The following is an 11064-nucleotide window of genomic DNA, read 5'->3' as shown; positions in this document are numbered from 1 at the left end:
AGGACGTGGATGGATGAGTGCCTATCACATTGGATTGTGATGAGAGTAAGGCATCACAGACACAAAACGTGTAGCTCTCTACCTAGCCCGTGCACAGCATTCATGGGATACGTATAATGAACACCATTATTATTCTTGAAGCAGGAAGCCTGGCTTGCTAGAAGAGCAAGGTGGGAGTGGGCAGACCAGCGCCCAGCCCCAGCAGGTTGACCTTTGGTAGACAGATAATAATCCCTCTGGCTTCTGCTTCCTTGTCCATAAAATGAAATTCATACTATCTTTCCTGATGGAAGATCAGATTTAAAAAAAAAAGGGTTAAGAACAGCAGAAGCGTCCTCAGCTCTTTGAAAGAAAGGCACCCAAAGTCACTCCCGTCAGAAGTGACATCTCTCTGCATCAGCGAGACAGCCGCAGCCTCAGGAAAGCTCGCTTTCCCCTGTGTTTGCACTGCGGCCCCATCTCTGCAGCCAGAGGGAAGGCAATCAGACCGCAGTTGGACAAGACGATGCTGAGAGCAGAAGGAACAGACGTCACTGCGCTTGGAACACATTCCTTAAGGGTGTATCAGTTTCCAAAGCAGCTAGTTAGCAAGGACTGCTGCACGAAGCGTGAACGGCAGAAGCAAAGTGAAAGAAAATTTCTCTGAGGCTGCCTGAGTTGCAAAGAGAAGGCAGTAAAGCAGAAAAGTCATTAACACCAGGCACTAAAAAGAGAGAAGTGACCCTCTACGTGAAGAGAGATTCTTCTTCGTGGTATAAAGACATCACCGGAATTTATGGACAGTTAATATACATTTTATGAGGGCAGTGACTGAGCATTTCTAATACTTTTGACAAAAGTCCAAAGTTCTTTTGGACTTTGCCTTTAAGACGTAGCTGCCATATAACCCTATAACAAGTATTTTAAGTACATATTGACCTTTACCTGGTAATTGAAATAGTGCTAGACTGTCTACCCACACTTTTTAGCAAGTCTCCCTAGCTTGGTAAAATCAAATTAGAACTCTCTTTACTTCATCCCTGGGTTATTTTGAATCGCTCAGTTGCACTGGTGCAACTGTGTGAAGAAAACACAGTCTAACACCGTGGAGTTGATACTGAGGCGGGGTTTCTATGGAGATGCAACGTGAAACTGATTTTTTCTGGTTTCGTTTTTTGTTAATTATCCGAGAAGCAGAAAGCGGTCTTCAAAGGGCTTGGGCTATTTGTCTGAGTTATATTCTGTACTTTTTGTAACTTTCTAGAAGGAGGAGGGAATAGCAGAGGTCAGTCACCCCGCGTCCTAGTAGTTTGGCATGAGAGGAATTTTTCTGCTCTAGGAGAGGTGGAAATAAGGATCAGGAAGGTGGTCATAGCAGGACTTCTAAAACTTGACAGCGCACACGGATTACCTGGGAAGCTTGTTAAAATGCAGAATCAGATTCAGCAGTTCTGGTGGGGGTGGGGGGTGCAGAGTCTGCATTTTAAGAAGCAACCAGGTGGTGGTGATGCTGATGCTGTTGGTTGTTTGGGTAGCAAGAGTTCAAAATGCTGATAGAAACAGTCTAAATTACAGCTCCTTTTAAGCTTTTTATCAAATCTTATTCATTAAAAGTATGATGATTGCAAATTCTGAGCACTAGCGGAATGAAACATACCGTGTGACTGTTAAGTTGAGGTTGGGGGCTTGATTCACCGATATCGAAAAGCTCACATGTCTAAACACAGTATAAAATGCACAGCTGGGGGGCTCCTGGGGGGCTCAGTCAGTTAAGCGTCTGCCTTCGGCTTGGATCGTGATCCCAGGGTCCTAGGATCGAGCCCTGCACTGGGCTCCCTGCTCGCTGGGGAGCCTGCTTCTCCCTCTCCCTCTGCTGCTCCCCCAGCTTGTGCTCTCTGGCTCTCTCACTCACTCTTTCTCTCAAATAAATAAATAAAATCTGTATTTTAAAAAAAAAACGTATAGCTGGAAAACCTTAGTAAATCATCCAAGCATCTTAGGTTTTGTTGAACGCCACACTGGACATCGTAAATGTAATTTCTGTGGACGTAGCTAACAGCAAACAAAGATAAAAAATTAACAATAGACTTGTTGCTTCCCACGGGACATGGGGCTTCTTTGGGGGGTGGGTTTAGGGTCACGAATAAAGCATCCAAAGTGCAAGGGCGCCTCTTACCAACTCCTGGAAGCCCCGTTTAGCCCCAAGATACAGCGTCAAGGCTCCCCTGGCCGCCCGCACCAGGGGGAATGCTCCTCATACATTCCAAGTATTCACCAGGGCTCTCCCTCATGCTTTTCTTTTTTCATCCCAATTATCCACAAGTTCTTCCTTAGTATTTTTACTTTTTCTTCCAAGACACAGTGCTGCTCATCTGAAAACTATTTGTAAGCAACTGCTTTAAATAGGAGACACAAACTTCCTTCAAAAAATCAAAAACCTACAAAAGGAATTGAATTTCATGAATACAAACATGCTCTAAGACATCTTCCTCTCACGTTTCACTGTAACCAAAAGCCAGGGAGTTCAATCTCTGAACGTCAAATTTGGGGATTTCCAGAGATATTTGATACTTTCCCTGAAAGCTTGAAAAATGTATCTCCATCTATAAACACAGACACAGGAATACAAATGTCATTTTACCTTTTACAAAATGTATTGTTTGGCCAAACTCATTTTGATGTATGCTTCACTGAATGTAATCAGGAATCATGCATCATGTTTAAAAACCTCTAAGACAAGGGTCAGCAAACTATAGTCTTTGGTTTTTACACAGCTTGTGAACAAGAATGGTTTTTACATTTTTAAACAGTTGAAAAAAAATCAGAAGAGTATTTTGTGACACATGAAAGTTATACGAAATTCCAATTCCGGTGTCTACAAATAAATTTACTCAGTGACTTTGGCATGGTCTGTGGCTGCTTTTGTGCTGTAAATGGAAGGTGAGAAGTCGCAACACAGACCATAGGACTAATGTGATGGGTTGAGTTGTGTCCCCCTCCCAAAATTCGTATGTTGGATCCTGACCCTGCAATCCCTCCGAAAGTGATCTTCTTTGGAGATAGGGTCTTTATAGAGGCAATCTGGTCAAAATGAGGTCACTGGGGAGGGCCCTAATCCAATATGACTGGTGTCCTTCTAAGAAGGAAAAATTTGGACACAGACATACATAAAGGGGAGATGATGTGAAGAGACAAAGAGAGAAGAAGGCCATACACAAACCAAGAAAGGTCAAGCACAGTCCTTTTCCTCGAAGCCCGTGGAAGGAATTAACCCTGTTAATGCCTTGCTCTTGGACTTCTAGCCTCCAGAACTCAGTTGAGATACTCAATTTTAACTGTTTCAGCCACCCAGTCTGTGATACTTTGTAATGTCAGCCCAGCAAACTAATATGACCAGCAAAATTTTGAAGTATTTACTATCTGGCCCTTTATAGAAAAAGCTTGTTAACACCTCTTCCATGGGACTCATTTTTTGCATTTAATACTTTGAAGCCAGCAAGCACCTCACAACCAGCAACAGAGATTTCAGAGTCTTCTCTCCAATGAGCCTACCCTTTGCCTTACACTCGCTCTTGTCTTAAACCATTTCTCTCTGTACTATATGTTGGCTAATTGAACACAATAAAAAAAAATCATTTCTCTCTGGTAAATGAGCTCAGAATAACCAACCAATTGTACACCATCTTGGATAAAATAGGATTACTGAACACCCCCAACTAGGCAACTCTTGCTTCAAGCCAGGAGGGCAGCAAATTTGTCCCACAAGCCCCATCTGTGTAGGAATTCTAAAGGATGGGAAGAGTGAGAGAAGGGAACAGAAAGAAAGGAAGAGAATCTCAACTTCATTTTTGAACCTTTCTAGATAGCATGACGCGTCTAACACACCACATCACAAGGGTCCGGGCACCCTCCTATAAGACCAACATCTTTAGAAGCTGCCATTTCTCTTAAGACATCATCTCCCACAGATCCAGGTGGCCTTCAGAGAATTTAATGGGAAAAGATAGGACAAGACAGGTTAATTCCATTATAAAACAAGTTACTAATTAGTCTGAGACTCTTTGATCCTCATGTGGTCAGAAAACTAGTCAACACTACTAGTAATAAAAATAATGGCAACAATGATAATAATAACATTTATTGAGCACTTTGTATGTGAAAGGCATTGTCCAAAACATTTTGTATGAATGATCCCATTTAATCATCATAACAATCCTATGAAATAAAAAGTATTTTGATCCCCATATAACTAAAAAGTAACTGAAACTTACAGAAGTTGCCCAAGATCACAGAACTGGTAAATGGCACACATAGGGCTCAAGACCAAGGATGCATGATTCCAAAACCCAACCTTTTAACAATGGGCCTTTGATCCAAAATCTTGGTGTCCCCAAGCAACTTTATCCACCTGAAAAAATGACTGTGTTTTTCTCTTTTCCTCTCCATATTAGGCATGTCTTTTATTGTGATGCTTTGACATCTTGGGCCTTGCTGATACTGCAAGGGACTGCCCCTTCCAGGGTTAGCTAATTTCTAGAGAGAGCAAATAGGTGCCCTAGTTACACACCTTTCATATGCAGAGCAACCTGTCCAAAGTCCTATCTCCAACCATGTCCCTATGGACGCTCACATTCTGGGCCACTCTCCACCGGCCCTAATCACCCATGGGCCAAGTATCAGACAACCAAGGACAGCCCCTCTGCCCCAGAGCCTGCTGAAAATCTTCAAACTGGCCAATCCTAAGCCTGCTTACACTGCCTTGTCTGTTCCTTCTTATGGAACCCACAATAAAAGCTCTTAGCCCACATTTCCCTCCACTCCTTCTGCCTCATAACTGACCATGGTGTTTCCCCCATGGCCCTGCATGGAGTGGCATGCCCCTTCTCTTGGGAAGGGTGACTAACAAGCTGTCCTTTCAATGGCAACTGTCTCCTGATCTCACCATACCTGAATAGTAATAAAACCTATATATTAAAACACTCTCATAGCCTCATTACCTCCCATGCCCCTATCATTAAGTCTAGAATACACAGGCCCCAACCTACAAACAGTAACTCATGGGATGATGTCTGTGAACCAAAATGCTTGGAAATAAAACCCAAAGCAAAATAAAACAAACAAAAATCCATAAAGCAAGAATTTCATAAAACTTTTCATTGTTTTCTCTCCTGCCGAAGACCTAAGCATTCTGGTATGGAAATGCTGTCCTTCTGGAATCTGTCATATCTCCTAGCTTTCCTGGGAGGCATAAACAAAAGAAGAGGGAACTCGTCACCTGCATCTTAAACAGGGTTTCCTCTTTCTGGGATTAGGATGTCAAACGTAAAACCACGCAAGAGCAGACAGGGGATGTAAAACAGCCACATTCCTCCCCTCAACCACCCAGATCGTATGTTCCCCGGGAAAAATGTGTGACCGCGGTGGCGAGCCCAGGCAATGCCTCCTGATGCTGTTGGGGTACGTGGTCTAGTCCAGAGCCTTCTCCTAAAGGTCACAGGCAATCTCCACCTTCACCCTCAGTATTCATTTACCAAGATACACTCTTATTTATGAGCAAAGCAAATGCTTTTCTCTCCACCAAAGAAGAAAGCCTGAATCGCCGCCAGCCTCTGAGCTTTGGGGAGCTTCCTGCTGAAGGGCACGGAAACTTGGTTGTGCTGTGTTTCTGGGCTGGAACAAAGAGGATGCTGGGAAAGCCAGATTGTGCTGGCCACAGATGTCAAACCCATTCATCTGGTGAGAGGAGTTATGGCCAGTGACCCTCTGTACTTGTGTGACCAAGGCAAATTCATTCATGCTCCCTTTTCAGGCTGAGTAAACAAGATCCAGCAAGACTCTGTGATTTGTGGACATAAACAGTGCCAGGTTAACCAGTAGCTGGTTAGGCATGCTCTTTGGGCACAGCAAAGCAGAGACACCAAAATAAACAGCACTGTATGGAAAAAAACACAACAATTTTGTTATATTTCCTTACATTTACTTTCAAAGTCAATTGTGTTTTAATTCTGAATTAGGTATGGGGAAGTAGGGAGGGGAAAGACATCTTTTTTTTTTTTTTTCAGAGCTTTGGGTCTCTAAACCTTCATTTAAAATTGACTCAACGTCAGGATCAAGGCACGACTTTCAGTTCTCCTGCTTAAAGCCACTGTGTTCTTGGAATAAACTGGCAATGTCAGATAGCCTTAAAAGATTTGGAGTAAGGGTCTCTTACTGCCAAAGAGGGGGATCTGAGCTAGACTCTGTCTGTGGGCTCAACATGAGAGGCAGTCAGCTCTCATCAGGACACACACTTTCCCACACATGCTGAATGCCCCCCCAAGGACCGTGAAGGGAGTTCTGATCCCAGAAGAGGCAGGGAAAGGCCCATTGTCATCAAAACCCTAATCATCCCTGTACCGTGACAGACACGAGCCCCTGCGAAACACCTGCCAAACTCCCAGTCCAAGGGAGTTTTTCACACACCAACACATGATCATCCCCCATTCCCAGTTCCAAGGAAAACAATCCACAGTGACAGCAGAGCATGAGTCCAGACTGCAATACCTACGGGAGAGAAAGAAGGGCTGTTCCGCCCACACTCTTAAGGAGGCTGTTCACCTAAGTGAATACAACTAAAACCCATACATCTTTTTGCTTCTTTCTCAAGTTTCACTCAGCTCCAAGTGCCATTCCTTCGTGAACACACAGCTGTAGGAAATTCCTTTCTACGCCACTAGAGGGACATCTAACCCACTTGACCAGACCTTCCTTGTTTGTTTTGTTTCTATTTTTTTAAAAAAAATAATTATCACAAAACCCCAATGTTAAGGTTCTAGAAAATGTTGAGACATTACCTGGTTCCATCCTTTCCACGCCTGCCTATATTTACAAAGTATTTGAATCTGTGCGGTCCTAGAGACCCATGGAGAAGCAGAGAGCAACCATATTCATTGGGCAGGTGCCCTCGCAGTTGAGAAATTGTTCTAACAGTCAGTCTGAATCCCTTCCAGTTCAGCTTGAGTTTATTTCATCAAATTACATATTCATTAGTTATGGAGAACAGCTGGTCATCTTTCTCTGCATCATATTGGTCTTTAAATTCCTAAAGACCTCCAGGTCATGCCTCTCTTACCAGCAACATGAGGCAGCTCTTTAACTTGGCCAGAGGGCGTCCATCCCAACCCTTTAACCGCATGTTTCTTTTCTACTAAACTCTCTCTCCACCACTCCACCCTCCTCCACATTTTCAAATTACAGCAAGTACAGATTAAACTCTGAGGCGAAAAAGAAAATGAAATATTTCCTCATCTTTTTCTTCATGTTTGGCTATTAATAAATCTCCATGCAGATTTTCTTTTTTAAATAACAACATAATGTTTTTGACATATGTTTAGTAGGAATCCAAAATCATGTGTGTGTATATGTAACTACGTTTACAAACCTAGACACACGTACATACAGAAGCACATATGTATATACATATACACAGATACATTTTCATCTTGTCATGAAAATTGAACATCTGAGGACCCATTTATGCGTCACTTCTGAATTCCATTGTTTCTAGCACTTTCACAGCACACATATTATTTCAATTTCTAATTTTATTCTAGTTTTTAACCACTCACTTTAGATCCCCTGTTGAGTATAAAGCCTAACAAGGATGTATGTAGAACATTATTCTTTATTTTTTGAAACTTATTCATTGTTAATTCAAATTAAGAGAGAGAAGCCTGGTTGTTTTAAAAGCACTCACATGCTTTAGACCACAATTGGTCTAAAAAAGAAAAAAACGTATATTTGGTCTTTCTCTCTGGTTCCAGGTACAGAGCTCCCCAAATCCTTTGAACTTCCTAAATGATAGGAGTGGATTTGTTAATCATGATAAGTCCCTCTCAACCACACCTGAGTTTATGCTGGTGGGGTGACTCTGGTGGACACCGAGACAGCTTCAGAATGAGGCTGTTGCCTGAGGAACCAATCAGGGGACTAGAGGGCTGGAAATCCCCACCTCCCAGGAAGAGAGAAGGGCTGGATATTGAGTTCAGTCACCAATGCCCAGTGATTTAATCCATCGTATTTATGTAATGAAACCTCTATAGAAAACTCCTAAACAGGGTTCAGAGAGCTTCTGAGTTGGTGAAGATCTCCAGGTGCTGGAAGGGTGGCATGCCAGGAGAAGCCATGGGCGCTCTGAGTGCCCTTCCCGCCATACTTTGCGCTATGAATTTCTCCCATTTGGGCCATTCTTGAGTTGTATCTTTTATAATAAACCACCAATAGTAAGTAAAGTGCTTTCCTGGGTTCTGTGAGTCCTTCTAGCAAATTACCAAACCTGAGCTGCAGATCACGGGAACCCCTGAATTTGTATTCTAAGGGGCAGAAATATGGGGAGCCTGGGCACCCCATTTTCCACTGGCATCTTAAGTGGGGGCAGTCTTGTGGGACTGAGTCCTTACTCTGTGGGGCCTGGGCTAACTCCAGGTAGTGTCAGAACTGAATTTAATTGTTGGGTACCCAGTGGTGTCTAAGAAAGAGAGAACTGGTTGGTATGAAAAAAATTTTATATGTATCTGTATCTGTAGATATATATCACTAAGGAAACGCTGAACTAAGGCTCCAGGTGTAGCCTTGGGTTCAAGAACAGGTAAGAGGAAATCCTCCCTCCTCAGACCTCAAGGATTAGCAAGTTTTATTAAGACCTACTTTGACTCTCCAATCCAGAAATTACGGGCTCCCTGAGTATTAATGTCTCCCTGAATCAGTTAATTCATCCGCCAAAGCAGGATGATAATTCTACTCTGAGAGGGCTACTGGAACAATTAATACAATAATGAATGTACTGAAAGTATCTAGAAAGGTGCCTGGCACAGTGTAGGGGCCTTCAAAATGACAACTGATTTTATTCAAACTTTCAAGCATAGGAGAAAACCAAGGATAGCACCAAGGTTCACACTGAGTACAGAATATTTCTGTATGGTGACTAACATAACATAAAAGAAAAAAAGAATATTTCAGTCTCCCATGTGATATAATCAGTCTGAGATATTCCAAAGTAATTAACACTGAATATTTCATTCGTTTGGCAAATTCTATTGGGCATGTACCATCTGCCAGGTAGTATTGTATGCACTGGGGATACAGCGAAGAATACTGACAAAGTCCTAGCCTCTTGGTGTTTACATTCTACTGGGAGAGATACAATAAAACAAGTAAATATGTATGTGAGATGGGGGTAAGTGCTATGGGGGAAAAGTAAAGCAGGGTGAGAAAGATCAGCAGTACTCGAGTGTCAGGGTTATTTTACGCAGGGTGGCCAGGGGAGTCCTCATTGAGAAGAGGGAGGGCAAGCCATGCAGATATTGGAGGGAAAGGCATTCCAGGCAGGGGAAACAGCCGCTCTAAGTGTCCTGAGGCAGAGAATTCTTGGCACATGCACAGAACAACAGCTGGAGTGCAGAAATAGGGCAAGAGGTAGGAGATGCGGTCAGAGGGAGAAGGGGACCATTTCCAGGAGGGGACCTGATACCATGGTAAGGGTTCTGGCTCTTCTCTGAGTGAAATGGGGCACCACTAAGGATTTTAGCAGAGCAACGAGGATGATCTAATTTTTTTTTTTAAATCATACTGGTTGCCATGCTAAGACTAGGGTATGGGCGGGGAGGGGCAAGAGTGGAAGGACGGAGACCAGGTAGGAGACTGATACAATAATCTAGGGGCCAGAACACTAGCTGAGCCCTGGATAGAAATGGTAGAGGCAGTAAGGTGGGGCCAGACTCTGGTTGCGGTTTGAAGGTCATGTTGGTAGGGTTTGCTGTTGGAGGTGGGATATGAAATAAAGAAAAATAAGAGTCAAGGATGATTCCCAGGTTTTTGGCTGAACCTGCCACTTCCTGAGCTGAAGATGCTGAAAGAAGCAGGGGTCTTCTGGAGGGAGAAGGAACAGGAGGAGGCTGACAGGAGGTCACTTTGGCACAAGTCAAGTTGGGTGGGCTACCAGAGAGAGAGGTCCAGAGGATAGTGGCCCATGCACGCAAGAGCACTAAAAACAGGTGTTGTTCTTCTTACAATGTTAAAGAATTCCATGACTTGTCTTTAGGGCTTAGCAGTTCATCTAACTCTTTGCTATTCCAAGTGGGACTCCTGGACCAGTAGCACAGTATTGCCTGGGAGTTTGCTAGAAAAAATGCAGACTCTCTGGCCTTCTTCAGACCGAGTCAGAATCTGAATTTTTAGCAAGATCCCCAGATGATTTAAATACACACTAAAGTTTGGGACCACTCACCTAATTTGAACCATCTGGGAAACTGTTCAAAAATGCAGTCCCCACCCTAGAACAATTAAAGTAGAATTCCTGGGAGTGAGGCCCAGGCCCAGGTATCTTTACCAAAGCCCCCAAGTGGTCCTGGTGTGTAGCCTGGGTTGGACCCACGGATCTGACTCTTCATTCCTGGCACATTCCCTCTGTACTACTAGGCTTCTACTGCTAGTGCTCTCAGAAGCCCACCTCTGAGGAGATGGTCAGATCTAGGGTAGCATGAAGGTATGTAACTAGAGTAACCCAACGTTCTGGTTTACTGGGGGCAGTCTCAACATAACTGTTCTTAGCGCCCCCTTTCACTCTCAGATGTATCCTGGTTTAGATGAGGAATTATGTTCTCCCAGCGTAACACAAAATGGCTCTGTACTTGACATATCTGGATTATAAAGTTGTAATAAGAACACATAGATCAAAATGGCCGCCAGCTCTTGGATGGACAGATTAATTCCCTATATGACTCCCGGTGCTTAGATATTGGTCCTTAAAGTATTCCATATACAGCTTATCAGAAATACATAAACTCCCTCACTCTAAGGAGGGTTGGGGAAAACTGGTCTCCTTCCAAAACTTGAGGTGGGAGAGGGTGCGGTTTTATTCTGCAATTAAAGCACCAAAGCCAACTCTTGATAAGCCGGGAGCTGAAGATGAGGATGTGATTATCCAGCCCTTAGCAAAACTTCTTCCTTTTCCTTTTGGATCTTTTATTGTACATGAACTACTCCACCCTCAGGTTCAAAGGGAAAAGTAGAGAAGGTAAATAAAAAGTTAATTGAGCAGTCCTGCTA

At 43.3% G+C, this 11064-nt stretch overlaps 1 protein-coding gene across 1 annotated transcript in view; it reads right to left on the bottom strand.

Annotated features, from left to right (window-relative positions):
- Window positions 1-11064, bottom strand: part of PGM5 (phosphoglucomutase 5) — a 188368-nt gene that overhangs the window by 18005 nt on the left and 159299 nt on the right. The window lies entirely within an intron of this gene.

Source organism: Ailuropoda melanoleuca, chromosome 17 (assembly GCF_002007445.2).
Source record: "Ailuropoda melanoleuca isolate Jingjing chromosome 17, ASM200744v2, whole genome shotgun sequence".
NCBI classification, from domain to species: Eukaryota; Metazoa; Chordata; class Mammalia; order Carnivora; family Ursidae; genus Ailuropoda; species Ailuropoda melanoleuca.
Note: the sequence above shows the minus strand (reverse complement) of the source record. Positions and strands in the feature narration are given on the sequence as shown.